The sequence below is a fragment of the Prunus dulcis genome, chromosome 4 (genome assembly GCF_902201215.1).
Source record: "Prunus dulcis chromosome 4, ALMONDv2, whole genome shotgun sequence".
NCBI classification, from domain to species: domain Eukaryota; kingdom Viridiplantae; phylum Streptophyta; class Magnoliopsida; order Rosales; family Rosaceae; genus Prunus; species Prunus dulcis.
This window is the reverse complement of record NC_047653.1, coordinates 17750371-17764206: the sequence shown is the minus strand read 5'-3', so window position 1 is coordinate 17764206 and position 13836 is coordinate 17750371. Positions and strand designations below refer to the sequence as shown.

Below are 13836 nucleotides of genomic sequence, written 5' to 3'. Positions count from 1 at the left end.
TTGCCTTACAAGTATTGGTTCCGGTCAATTCTCGTTGGTCATGTCAAGTGTCGGGTCTATGGTTGACCTTTGACTTTGACCTTGACTTTGACTTTGACATTGACAAAGGAGTAAAATCTCTCTCTTTTATTTCTCAATCTATTCCTTTTGTGGTGTGCGACCTTTTAGGTTCTAACAAGCGAGAAAGTGGATAAGTTTGATTTCTCTTGAACTGAGCATAAAGGCTAATTATAATTAGACCTTACAGACTTCCACAAACCATGACTGATACTTATTAGTATGTCATGACTACTGTTTTCCTCTTTTTGGTCGAGGCGACCGACGGAAGGAACTTTCGGTCCTTTTTTTTTCGAGTGCAGGACATGCCACCACCAAGCCACGGATTTGGCTTGGATGGAATGTGAGTGTATGTTGCGTCTGAGATCTGACTTTAATCAAACGATTGTTTGGCCGAGCAAGGAACCTCCTCACGGCCTAGGTTCTTTCACTACCTCAGGGTCAAGGGTTTATGTGAGCGACCAAATGATGTGGAGTGGATGGAGATGAAGATTGAAGGTGAAATGTAATGAAACGAAGAATAAATGCGTAAAGTAAAGGGTGCTTGAATTTAAATATAATTGAAAGACAAGTGCAGAAAGTACAGTGCGCAAAATAAATAATTTAAAGACAAGTGCATAAAGACGAGTGCGTAAAATAAAGAATGTAAAGACGAGTGCGTAAAATAAAGAACGTAAAGAAAAGTGCGTAATGTAAATTGCGTAAATTAAATAATTGAAATTCAAGTGCGAAAAGTAAACTAGATTACGAAGAACAGTAAAGATTAAGTGAAGACATGAATTGAAAGAACTGCAATTGAAATAGAATTGAAAAACAAGAACAAGAATGTAAAGGCATAATTGAAATCTACAGAAACTAGAGCGGAAAAAATAAGAACTAGGCTATGGCTATATTATGCTACTCCTAGGATAGAAGTTGAAGAGAATGTAAAATGACAAGTTGTGTGTTGTGTCGGGGGTCCTTTCTCTCTTCCATAAGCTTGGTATTTATAGGACCTTCGGTGCATCTCAATTTGGTCAATTGTTAATTGGCCTTCAAATCAATCATAATTGCTCTAGAATATCTTCAATCCCTTGTCTCATGCATGTGATTTAATGTGAATAATAATATTTGATTTGATTTTCCTAATATTTGATTTGATTTTCCTTCCATCTTGAGCTCTCCCACAATAACTTCGGTTGACCATCAAGTTAGCATAGTTCCTTCTATATTTGAATTGTAACTTATGAGAAAATCCTCCTACGAATTATCTCTTCTTATTTAAGCATTGGCTGATTTTATGTACTCGGCCGCTTTTAGTCTTTCAACCGTATCTACACTTTCGACCACATATAGGCTTTTGACCACTTCTATGCTCTCGGCCATATTGATGTGTTCGGCCAGATTGGTGTATTCCACCACATGTATATATTCTGCTACATTTATGATTTTGGGCTTCTATCCGACCTCATTGATTAGACCCACCGAAATATAGCTTGGGCTCACTATTAGTTTAATTGTCGAATCTCGGGCCTGACCCGGTCAAATTTCAACCAGGCCCAAACAACTACACGAGCTAAATAGAATTCATTGGAGAACCTATTCAGTTGTAATTGCAATGCAATTTGGCCATTCTCTAAAACAATACTCTATGTCACATTATTGGGAAACATATAACTTGTGTCAAATCCCTAATGTGCCATTTCTAGGTTATATAATTCACGTGGATGAGATTGCAAACTTCCCTTTTGCAATCATATCTGATACTTTGGCCAAAAATTCAACGAATCATATCTCTAGAGTATTCTCTTTCTTTACTAAAAGTAAAGATTTATTGTTGTACATTCACATGTCTCTGTGAGCTTATTGAATATCCCGATGATCACTTTCGAGCCACATCTTTCAATACAACTGTATAGTGTTCTCAAAGATAAAAACTCGTCCATAAGACAACTGTGATGTCTCAGGTCTGAGGACTAATTTGCATTATCGCAACTTAGAATTACTTGTTTGACACTTGTGAGTAAAACTTCCATATGGGAATTCTTAATCGACTCTTTCAGTGAACTCTATCTTTATTGACACACTTGTCTCAATGTTTCTACATGAATGATTTGAGACTAGTCATCCTCCCGATTGAGAAGACATAGTGTGTACCAGTCTTTGCAGATTGGTTTCTATTTGTGTCGTAATCCATAGACTTGTCACTTTATTGGTTATGCATAAGTTTCCTAAAGTGACTTTTGTACCATATTAATCATATTTGTGAAGGGTTATGTCCTTAGAAGTTTCATTTTCATATTGGCTTCTAAGGCATATTTTTAACATTGACTAGTAGTAAGGCCGCATCAAAGGGACCTAAACAGATTTGGAAGTAAATTAAATAATTATTTACTATATATAGAAATATAAAATGTTAAAACTATGCACATGATAAACATGTATATTCAACTCATAAAATATTAGCATGGTCAAGCAATGTTTGAAAACAAGCCCAATAATTATTGCATGATGACTATACTGTTGAAAATATGACCTAATTTCAAACATGTGATATTTCTTTTTGGATATTTCACCATCACTTATGGGCAAGATTGTTGTTTTCAACCATGATATTTGGTCTATAATCATAACAGTAAACAACAGTCATTGGAATATGAAATACTATGAAAGCTATGCAATGAGATTGGATAGAAGGAGACCTCTCATACTTCCACATTATTTCCTAAATGTTTCCAGTCATAGGATTATTAATTGGGCATTGATCATCCGCAAAGAGTGGTACACACTATATCCGCTCGATTGGGAGAATGACTAGTCTCAAGTCATTGCATGTAGAGAAACTAAGATAAGTGTGTAGGTGCTTAGAGAGATAATAAATTGAACACGATCAAGCCACGAATTCTAGGATGAGGGTCTTACTCCCATGTCAAACTAAAACTCATAAGCTGCAATAGTGCAAACTAGTTCTCAGACCTAAGACAACATATGAAAGGACCCACCCCAAATTCCTCCGAATTCGAGACAAATCCTGTGGTTTTTCCAACATCCAACCGATGCTGGGCCCACTTACAAATTTCAACCATCCTCTTCCCATGAAACAAAGGAAAAGAAGGCTGAGACTTCTACTGAAATTTCGGCAGAGTCTCCCCTGAAAAATGGACTTTACCAAATTTTTCCACCTGTCAAAAACACAGTTTTAAAATCACCAAGCTTCAGCATGCACAAAGTATGGTACACACAACAAACAATAGACCTCCGACCTTATAACCAAACATTTCTAAAACATTCTTATTTATGAACTCCTTTGTAAATCCATACACTCGTAACAATTATCGTACCAGCAATCAGAAAGAAAGGACCTTTCTTCAAACAAAATTCATTTCCACACTAAAAACAACACAAGCACAGCTCAAATAGTTTGTTTTGCGGCTGCACCTAGGTTAACCCCAAGCTACCTACGTACCCCTTTGTGAGAGATCAATCCACACATAGTTCTTAAATCCACAATCAAGATACAGATAATATATGATTATTTAGAGTAATACCAATGATTAAATTTATATTCATTTACCACCTCAAATTTGACAAGGCAACCACTAAACACTTTATGAGTTCCTTTCCTTTTATCAGTTCTTTCCCGCAACCATACCTTATCCAAGGCATACGTTGCCAAACAACACTTTCCAAACTATAAATCGAACGTTCACACCGATGTAGGGTACTCACAAGTTTAAGAATCTCAGCCCAAAAATGAATCCACAGTTATATATTTAATATGTATGTGTGTGTGTGTGTATATATACACACACCTCACACCATCATCATGTATCAGGGGAAGACAATCCAATCCGAGGATCGTTTGACTAGACCACATGGAGGAATCCTCAACAACCATGTGTTCAAGGACGAGCCGTCCAACCAGGGGACTTGGCTGACCACATGCACAGCAGAATCGTTAATACTCAAGTGCCTATATCAAGTCCTACGAGCGCAGACTACCCCGCTAAGGGTCTACAGTAACACCATGTCAATAGTACATGGGTTCCAACATATCCAAACCATAACCACAGTTTCCAAGTATCCATCAATAATAGAAGCAGTATCCAAGGGGAGGGGGGTACATGAGATGGTGTGCCATCACCAAGATCCAAAATCCACTTTCGTAAACTAATATATAATAAAGATAATATTCTCGAAATCAAATTTCCAAAACAAATCGTTTCCATATAGCAAATATATATATATATGTATGTATATATAATAAAATAATACCCATACTTCCTTTTTGAAAACCATATTAAAACCATAATTAAGAAAAACGTCGAGACTAAATAAGCTCATTCAATTTAATGAATATTCAAAACACTATTCCTATATTTAGGAAATATACAACCTCAAAAATCCCACAAGACAACATAAAAAAAAAATCCAAAACACCATATTTAAACTTCCTAAGACCATAGCCCATCAATATATACATACTAATTCCTACATTCCCAAAGTTATTGCGATTCAAAGTCCAATAAACACATAAACTAATGCACCACAACCAAATCCATATCATACCAAAAGCATCATTTATATCACTATGATAGCCAACACCCACAATTAACAATATTATAATCTCAAAATTAAAGCACTATAAACATACCTTTCAAATATTTAGAGAGTAACACACACCAAAACAATTACCTGAAAACCACCAAAACTCATTATACAGCCTCAACCATGCACTTAAAAATCAAACCCAAAATTCCGGACCTTAACGTGGATCTACCATTTTAGAAAGATTCAAAGCCTATTCTAGTACTTTCTAAAGGATAGGACAGTCTCAAAAGACCCATAGTCAATGGTTTGGTCAAACTTTCCATTTTTGGTCAACGGGGCCTACGTGGCCCACGACCTCCGATTTCCGATCCAAAAGTTTCTATGGGTTCAACAAAATTTATTAAACACGTCCTGCAAGTTTGGTCCAGATCGAGCGATCGGATTGCTCGTGATCGCACGATCAGAAGGTCACTATTTTTCGTAAATTTGAATCATTAAATTGGAGCATCCGGGACTCCGATTTTGGATCCACGAATTCCTACACAATCCTAAAGGCATCTAGACCAACATATTTTGAAACGAAGTCGATCCAACAGTCCGAGCATATCGAACCGGATAATGCCTAATTTGCGTAAATCTGATCGACCGTCAAATGATAACCAAATTCAAATCCGAGCATAACATCGTGCTCGGGACGACATGAGGATCATTTTAGGACTAAATGGGCCATCCACGGCAGCACGTGGTTGCCTTGAGAAATTTCAACGACCAAAAAATTCTCGAAACACCCAACAATACCTATACCTACGTGATCAGGACAATGAGTGGAGCAACTTTTGTTCCTGGGCCATGGCCAAAAAGTGACCGAATATTGCCGAAATCACGAGTTGAAAATTGGCCAAACTTTAAGTTGTAAATCGAGTTTCAAAACTCAAAAATCGATCCTAATCAACCCAACCATCAGCTAGAACACGTTGAGAGGATGAGAAAGCATACCTAGATCGACGAAAATGGTGGCCGGAATCACCAAAAAGAACGCTGGAAAGTTGACAAAAAATTCGGCATATTTTCTACATTTTTCGGCGGTTCCGTCGAAGGCGGGGTGGGGTAGTAACAAGAGGTTGAGCTTGACGTCTTGGTACCGGTCCCTCCAGATTTGGTGGCTGGATGTGGTCGTGGCCAGCCAAATTGTGGCTGGCTGAAACGAAGAGGGAGGGGGGGGGGGGAGGGGGAGGGGGTCGGGGCTGTTGCATGAAGAAGAAAATGTCGCGGGAGAGAGAGAGAAATATGACTTTTAAAAATTGAACTTCGAAATGTTTACGATTGTGCCACTAGACTTCTGTAGATCGTAACTTCTTTGTTATAATTTTAATTTGAGCTCACCACGCGTCTACGAACTCGCATCGATGCGATCTACATCATGTTGCCATTCATTTTCCCAAAATCCTACCGGATTAAAAAGTGACCAAAATAACCCTATCTCTGAGAGCAAAAATGTAATTTCATAATTTAATTAATTAATTAATTTAGTCGAATAATTAAAATTGGGTCGGCATGTTACGTCATAGTTGTCTTGTGGGCAAGTCGTCTGTCTTCGAAATCCCTATACATTCGTGTCAACATATATGATTCAAAAGGTCGTCTTCAGGATTCTCGAAAGTTCGTGGAGGCAAGTGAATATATGACAAAGGATCTATACTCTTAGTAAGGAATGCTCTAAAGATATGATTGAGGGAATCTCTGCAGAGTAGATATGACTAGAAAGGAAGTTTCTAGATATAACCAATGTAATCATGTAAGTAGAAAATTCATGTTAAGATTTTGACAAAAGTATCCATTCCTTGGTAATATGAATTATGGGCACTATAAGAGCACTTCCACCTAGTTGCCCTTTGCCATGGCAAGAGGGGGCGGGGGCTAGGGCAGCTACTATTTACGTGAATTGTAGATGCCCTTGCGAAAAGCAATGTGTGTTTCCCCCGTTGCCATGGCAAATACTATCCATTTTTTTTTGTTTTTTTTCACAAATTATTTTACCTAAACAATTAATTTGGATAATATTTCCGGGTAAGATTTTTGGGTTCGTACGTGTCAATATTTATTATAAAATTCATATCTCATAATCGGATAAAATTTTCGAATAAGATTTTCAATTTCAAAATTCAAATTTCTAATAAATTTTTAATTTTTAATTTCAAATGAATTTCAAAATTCAGATAAGATTTTCACCCTCTAAAATCGCGCCCCGTGTCATCTCTCAATGCCTAAATTTTTCTATAAAACCAGAGGCTCAGCTCATACTTCTCACGCCAGATCTTCTCTATATTTTCATTTATTAGATTTTAGAATTCATACTCCATTCTCAATGTCAGACATGAGCAGTGTCTTGGAGAGATAAGAGCAAGAAACTAGAGAAAGAAGGCGTAGACGAGCTGAAGGCAAAAGGGTGCAGAGAGAAGTAGATCAACAAGTTGTCATAGCAATGGCTTTGCTTGATGAAGAAACCAAGGCCACCACTGTGGTTCGCAAGTCGGTCGTGGCCTGAATGTGGACAGACATAGGCATTCTCGGGGTAAGAATCTTCTGGAAGATTATTTTATCCCATCTTCTCGTACTCTGATGTTCATTTTCGAGCGCGATATAGAATGCAACCCTATTTGTTCAATAAAGTCATGCATGATATTTGCAATTATGATGAATACTTCGTTCAAAAGTGTGATGTTGCTGGGGTTTTGGGACTTCTTCAAGAGCAAAAGCTTATGACTATTATACGAATGCTGGTGTATGGTTCATTTGCTGATCAAGTAGATGAGAATGCCCGGATGGGGAAGTCTACTACTTTGGAGAGCTTGGTAAGATCTTGTGATGCAGTCGAAACTCTGTACACCAGGGACTACCTGCGCAGACCTACGCCCAGGAACCTCCAACGGCTTCTACAAAAGGCCGAATCTTGAGGATTTCCAGGAATGATTGGTAGCATCGACTGCATGCACTGGCAATGAAAACATTGCCCAACTGCTTTGGAATGAGATTATGGAAATAGGAAAGGGCTCAAAAGTATCATCCTTGAAGTCGTTGCTGGATTCGATACATGGATTTGGCATGCCTTCTTCAGAGTTGCCGGATCTCAAAACGACTTGAACGTCCTGGGTCAATCCTTGGTGTTCAACCATGTTTTGAGAGGTGAAGCCCCGAATATCACCTATGAAATCAACAATACCGTCTACCAGAATTGGTATTATCTAGCTGACGGCATCTACCCGAGGTGGACCACATTTGTGAAATCAGTTCTGCATTCCCGATCTGAGAAGCAAAAATTATTTACTGCCTATCAAGAGGGTTACATAAAAGATGTGGAGACGTGCTTTGGTATCCGCCAAGCCCGGTAGGCTATTATTAGGGGTGTGGCGCATTTGTTTGATGAGGAGGTGCTGAGGAGCATAATGATGGCATGCATCATCCTCCATAACATGATTATGGAGGATGAGTATGATTACGATGCTACAGACGTGTACGAACCGGATCCCATGAACACAGCCTTGACAAGAATTTATTAGGGCCAAATGGAGAACCAGTGCAACATGAACTGTTGGTTAGGGACGGTCGTTTCATGACCCGTATGATTGATTGATATACGAAGATGCAATCGTCTTATATTCATGAACGACGTCAAGTTGACTTGATGAAGCATTTATAGGCGGTGAAAGGCAATGACGGTGAATGAAGTGAAGTGAAGATGTTTTTTTTTAATTTATTATGTTTATGTTTTATTTTTAGTTATGCTTTTTTTTTAATGCCTTGGTTGTGGTTTGTGTATTTTTTATGCTTTGGTTATGGTTATGCTTTTTTAATGCTTTGGTTGTGGTTTGTTTTTTTTAAATGCTTTGGTTGTGGTTTGTCTTTTATGTATGGAATGTTTTGAAAAAAAGGTATTTTATTGAATGCTTTCTTTATTCACTCAAAGAAAACCAATACTACTAATGAAATAAAATACATGAATTACAACTGATTTTTAAAACAAAATATTAAAATACAATGAAATAAAAGGCAAGCAAACTAACTTAATGGTTTTGATCATTTAACCAATCCATGTTGCTAGGTCCATCGTCACGAAAAAGTCTTCGTTTTATAACATCCCTTCGTTCTAGCTTCCAAAATTGTTTTGTTTCAGGGGACATATGGCTTGTATCCATGGCCATGGTTTCCCGATCCTTCTTCTCAATATTTTCTTTGCATACATACTCCCTTTCTTTTGCATATTCTACTTGAAATGCCCTTCTCATCTTCTTGGGTTTTCATGTCTATTTCAATTCTCATGGCGCTTTGCCTTGCAATCCCCTCCAAAAATTTAGATGTATTATTGGTAGAATTACTCCCTCTCTTCGCCTTCGTCGCCTTTCTCCCAATAGGCCTCGGCTCCCTTTGGATGGGTGAGTCTTGACTCATCGAGGAATCCATAGGTGAATCCGATACCTGTGAATCATGTAGTGGCATCTCGTTCAACACCACGGTCGGACCCGTTGGAATAATTCGGAATCTCTTACAATTCTTCAGCACCTTCCAACATTGGTCATGGTTGAAAGTTTTTTTGCCTTGCCCAGTAGCACCACATTTGTTCTTGCATAATCTATATTAAAAAAGAAAAAAGAAAAATGCAAGAAACTTAAAAAAATATTGGCAATGCAACAAATATAAACAAAATAATGGAAATGCAAGAAATATTAACAAATTATTGGAAATTCAAGACATATTAACAAAATATTAGAAAAGCAAGAAACATTTAAATAAATATTGGAAATGCAAGAAATATTAACAAAATATAGAAATTGCAAGAAACATATTGCTAAGATTTTCCCCTCTTCTATAGTTGTCCATCGCTTTGCCAAGGCATCTCTCCATTTTCCTAACTCTTTATTGAGAATTTTCCACCTACTAGACAATGCCATTTCCGTACGGGTCGAACCCGATCTTTCACAAAATTCGGTATGAATTTTTCTCCACATATGACAGAATTTCATCTCACTGCCCGAGATGGGATAATGACTAATTTGGACCCAACACTCACACAACAAAATATCTTCCATGATGCTCCATGCCCCTCCGGTTTCGATAGAAGAAGCCATAAGATGATAGAGAAAAAAAATTTGATAGTAAATAAAATGTTGAGTAGAAAGTGAATAATAGTTCAAGGAGAAGAAAATATATGAGAATTTGGTGTTAAAAGTGAAGAGTATTGGTTGGTATTTATAGAAGAAAAAAAATTCAAATTTTTTTCATAATTTTATTGCAAAAAAATTGGTTGCCGTTGGATTGGAGGACAAAAAGCAATCGGAGAGCCCAGACGTCGCCACTTGGCTTCTAGCCGTTGGCGAAAGCAAGCACGCAAGTGTAAATTTTTTTTACTGTTGCACGCGCCAATGGTAAAAAATATTTGAATTGGAGGGCTGACGCCAGCCTGGCGTCAGCAATGACATCATCCCAAAACTCGGGCTCGTGCGTGAGTTGACCTTGCCTTCGGGCTAGCTCAGTCTCGTGGGACCCACAGCTAGCCCAGGCCAGCCCTTGCTGTTGGAAACGAATTTTGGCCCCCCCCTCCCCCCCCCCCCCCCCCCCCCCGGCGAGCTGTTTTAACCTAATAGAGAATGACTCAATTGCACAACAATTCAACTTGAATAGGTTCTTCTCACCTTTCTATTGACCAAAAAGGATATCTAGTGTGAGAAAGTTGCCTACCGCGTCTACCCTTATCTTATAATGTTTTTTTATGCGTGCAAAATCTTGTCTTGTAATTGTGGCTTTTCATGCTAAAATGGGGAGGCCTAAGAAATTAAAGAAGAAGTTACATGTGATGGGAATAACACTATTCTGTTACCTTCATTCAATTAGGAGTCATTATTTGGCCCACGAGCCCATGAACCGATGTAGGCTTGCCTTGCTCATTGAGGAAAAGCCCGGCCCATCTTTTAGTGGGTTAGGTTTAGGTTAAGGTGTCTAAAACCTAGCCCGACTCATAAACCCGATCCGTTTGAGCCTACGGAAGTCCAACCCGACCTGCCCATCAAAGCCCAACCCATAGGTCCACCAATAAAATAAAAGATATATAATTGGGGTTTGGGAGGTTTGGTCGCTGGTTGTTTTGGTTAATAATATTGGCCCATTTGTCGAAGCCCAGGTGTTTCAACACTACAATGATTTCCGCTCATTTGCTGCTTCGCGTCAATTTTGGCTTTGCATGTTTCAGATATCAAGTGAGTTTGTTTCTTTTGACGTTTCAAAGTGAATTGTCTCTGCTTTTACTGCAGTTTATGTCTTATTGTTCATAGTGGTCGATTTGTGTTTGGCTTTCATATTAAAACTTCTTAATTCTAATATCATACAAGTTTTTTACAGAAAATTAGAATTGAAATGAACTGAAAGTTTGTACCCTTCAACATATTATCAAGAAACTTTCTCGTGCTTGGAACATTACAGAATCTTTTTCCAAATCTTACCAACAGAGCAGGATTGAAAAAGTGACAGCCAACTGACTGGTGTCTTCAACTTTTTGGTAAAAGCCAAGCCTAGAGACTGGTGCATTTCTTTGGGTTTAGCATTTCAATTGCTACCTACCTTTAGGTTTCAGCAAGTGCATTAGTTTTTCAGACTAAAAACAAAAAAAATAACTGACAGATAATGAAGTAAAAATAGTCTTGTGTCTATCCATCCATTGGAATATGAACATGAGAGAGGTAGTTTGTAGAGAGCACGTGACTACCTAATCACTATTGAGTTTCTAAAAGTTTGAAAAGAAAAGAAATAGAAAAACAAAAAAAATAAAGTCACACAACCTCTTCTATATAACCAGAAAGCCACATATTTTACACCCATCAGTTTTCATCATCGAGTTAGAACTCTCTACTTCTTTGGTGATTTTTTGGCCATAAAATTAGAAAGGAAAAAGAAGCTTCACCTGAGCCTCATACATACATCAAGCAGCCAAAGTCTAAACAGAGAAGAAAGTCAGGTAAGTTTTTCTTTAATTTTTAGTTTGACAGCAACATTTATGACCAGAGGGAAGATAAAAATATTGATTTCATATTTGTTTTATCAATTTCAGTGGGTCAGAAAAGCTTCTTGGGAGGATCGTCATATTTGGAGTGATCATGTTTACCATTTCAGAGGGATTTGCTGTTATATCTGCAACTAAGAACCTCAAACTACCGTTCATGGAAGATGTATTTGCATCAGGGAGCACAAGATTTTTGGAATGGGTGGTTTCGGAAAATCAGGTATTTACTTTCAACCTTTATTTTATTTGCTCAAATGATTAGTGTATTTTTTTTTTCTTATTCTGTGAATGTTTTGAATTAATTTTCACAGAATGTTTTGAATTAATTTTTGGTTCACCAATATCTTTCCGAGTTTAAAGAAAATAAAATTCTATTCCATTTGCTGTGTCAGTTTTCATTGTTATGTCTTCTCGTCTGCTCGTCGTGAGGTCTATAGCATTTCTGACCCAAAAAAAAAAACAAAAGGTCTATAGCAGAAACAGAAACTGCAATGCAGTTTTCATTTCCTGCAATGCAGTGTGTTATCTGCTTTACAGCAATGGAAACTGCATTGCAGTTTCTGTTTTATCGAATGAAGTTTCTAATTAGTTTCCTTTCAATCTGCAGTTAACACAAGAGGCATCTCAGCCCGATGCCACAAATCCAATTCCCGATCCCCCAAAAGGAACGAGCCTTCATGATTCAATTCCTATAGGTCTGGAACAATCAAGTGATGAAGATGAAGGACAAAAAAAGCCAACAAAGAAAAACCTAGGATGGGGTCAGAGGAAGGTGTGGCAGAAAATTCCAAAGGCGGACAGGGAAAGAATTGAAAAACACTACTTAAGAACTCAACCTCGGTAATATCTCTATTCCAAAATAACAATTCTTTCATCTTTTAATTACAATTAAACTAAAACTAATCTTGGGAATTTCATGTATTCGAATCCGCAGTGATATCTTTTGGGCAGGACTCAATAGTGAGAAAGTGACAAACCATGATATCAAAGATATTGTATGGGACCTAGAACTGTCACAAAACGTAAGTATTTACCAATTCTATAACACACGCTGCACTGTATTTTTTATTTGTGCTACCTATATTACCCATTTATAATTCCATTTTTCTCCAATCAATGTGAAACAGGTTATTGAGCCCTACATCCAAATAGAGGAGGATAAAATAGACCCCATGCAGACAGAGAGTCCACAGTACATGTCCACATGAACTTGGGTAAGTATTATTTTGAAAATTCAAAATTGTTTAAACAGACAATGCACTGCAATTTTCGAAAAATATATACTAACAAATTGCCATTCTATGATATCAGGCTTACATGCAAAGCTTCGAAGAGCCATTTTGGCACAGGGCCCTGTATGAACACTTGCTTGAAAAACTCTGAAAATGCAGTGTTCTTTTCTTCCCGATTATTTCAAAAGAAGAGTTCCACTTCACTCTTCTCACATTTCACAAAAATGAACGAAAGTGGAGACACTACAATCCACTTAGATCGTTGGGACATAGAAAAGAAGAAAGGTGCATTGACATTGCTCGAAACTTTGTAAGTGGAATGAAACTGCCTTAATTTCTCAGCACAAACACAAACAGAAACTGCATTGCAGTTTCTGCATTATACATACTGCCTAATTTCAGACCAAAACTATAATATGCAATGCACTTATTACCATTTCTTTTTCTCTTTTTTTCTTCTTCTTTAAACAGGTTAATATTGTTGAAGGGTGGCTAGAATATATAAGACCTCAAGCACGAGTGTTCATAGAAACTAAAAAAAAAACCAACAATTGTGAAGCAAAAGGAAGGGCCCCCGACACTTGTACAAAAAGATTTGACTCCAACTGAAGAACTCACTCTCAATTGGATTATGCAAAATCCATTGCAGTTTCCATTTGAGGATGACATGGAATGTGCTCAACAAACTGTATCTTCGTAAGAATTGTGTCTACTCAACTATTCATTACAGTTTGAAATCATTCAAAAGCAAAAAAAAAACTAATCTCGTATTTCATTTGCAGATGGGATTGCGGCATGTTCGTCATGTTCTATATGGATAAAATAGCACAAGGACAGCCCATTCCAAAAAGCGTGGACAAGAAATTCATGAATGAATATCGAGCACAATATGTCACAAAACTCCTACACCACAAAAAACTATGTAATTAATCGTCTCTAGTGATTTGCCTTTCGTTAACACAAGACAAT

General features: G+C 37.5%; 2 long non-coding RNA genes across 2 annotated transcripts; both read left to right on the top strand.

Moving 5' to 3' along the window:
- The first annotated feature begins 11474 nt into the window (after window positions 1-11474).
- On the top strand, window positions 11475-12312 carry LOC117626720. The gene is made up of 3 exons (XR_004585618.1): window positions 11475-11590; window positions 11684-11855; window positions 12243-12312. It is a non-coding gene; the product is annotated as an uncharacterized LOC117626720 (long non-coding RNA).
- Window positions 12313-13025: 713 nt separating this feature from the next.
- LOC117625965 lies at window positions 13026-13408 on the top strand. The gene is made up of 2 exons (XR_004585470.1): window positions 13026-13177; window positions 13339-13408. It is a non-coding gene; the product is annotated as an uncharacterized LOC117625965 (long non-coding RNA).
- The last annotated feature ends 428 nt before the right edge of the window (window positions 13409-13836 follow it).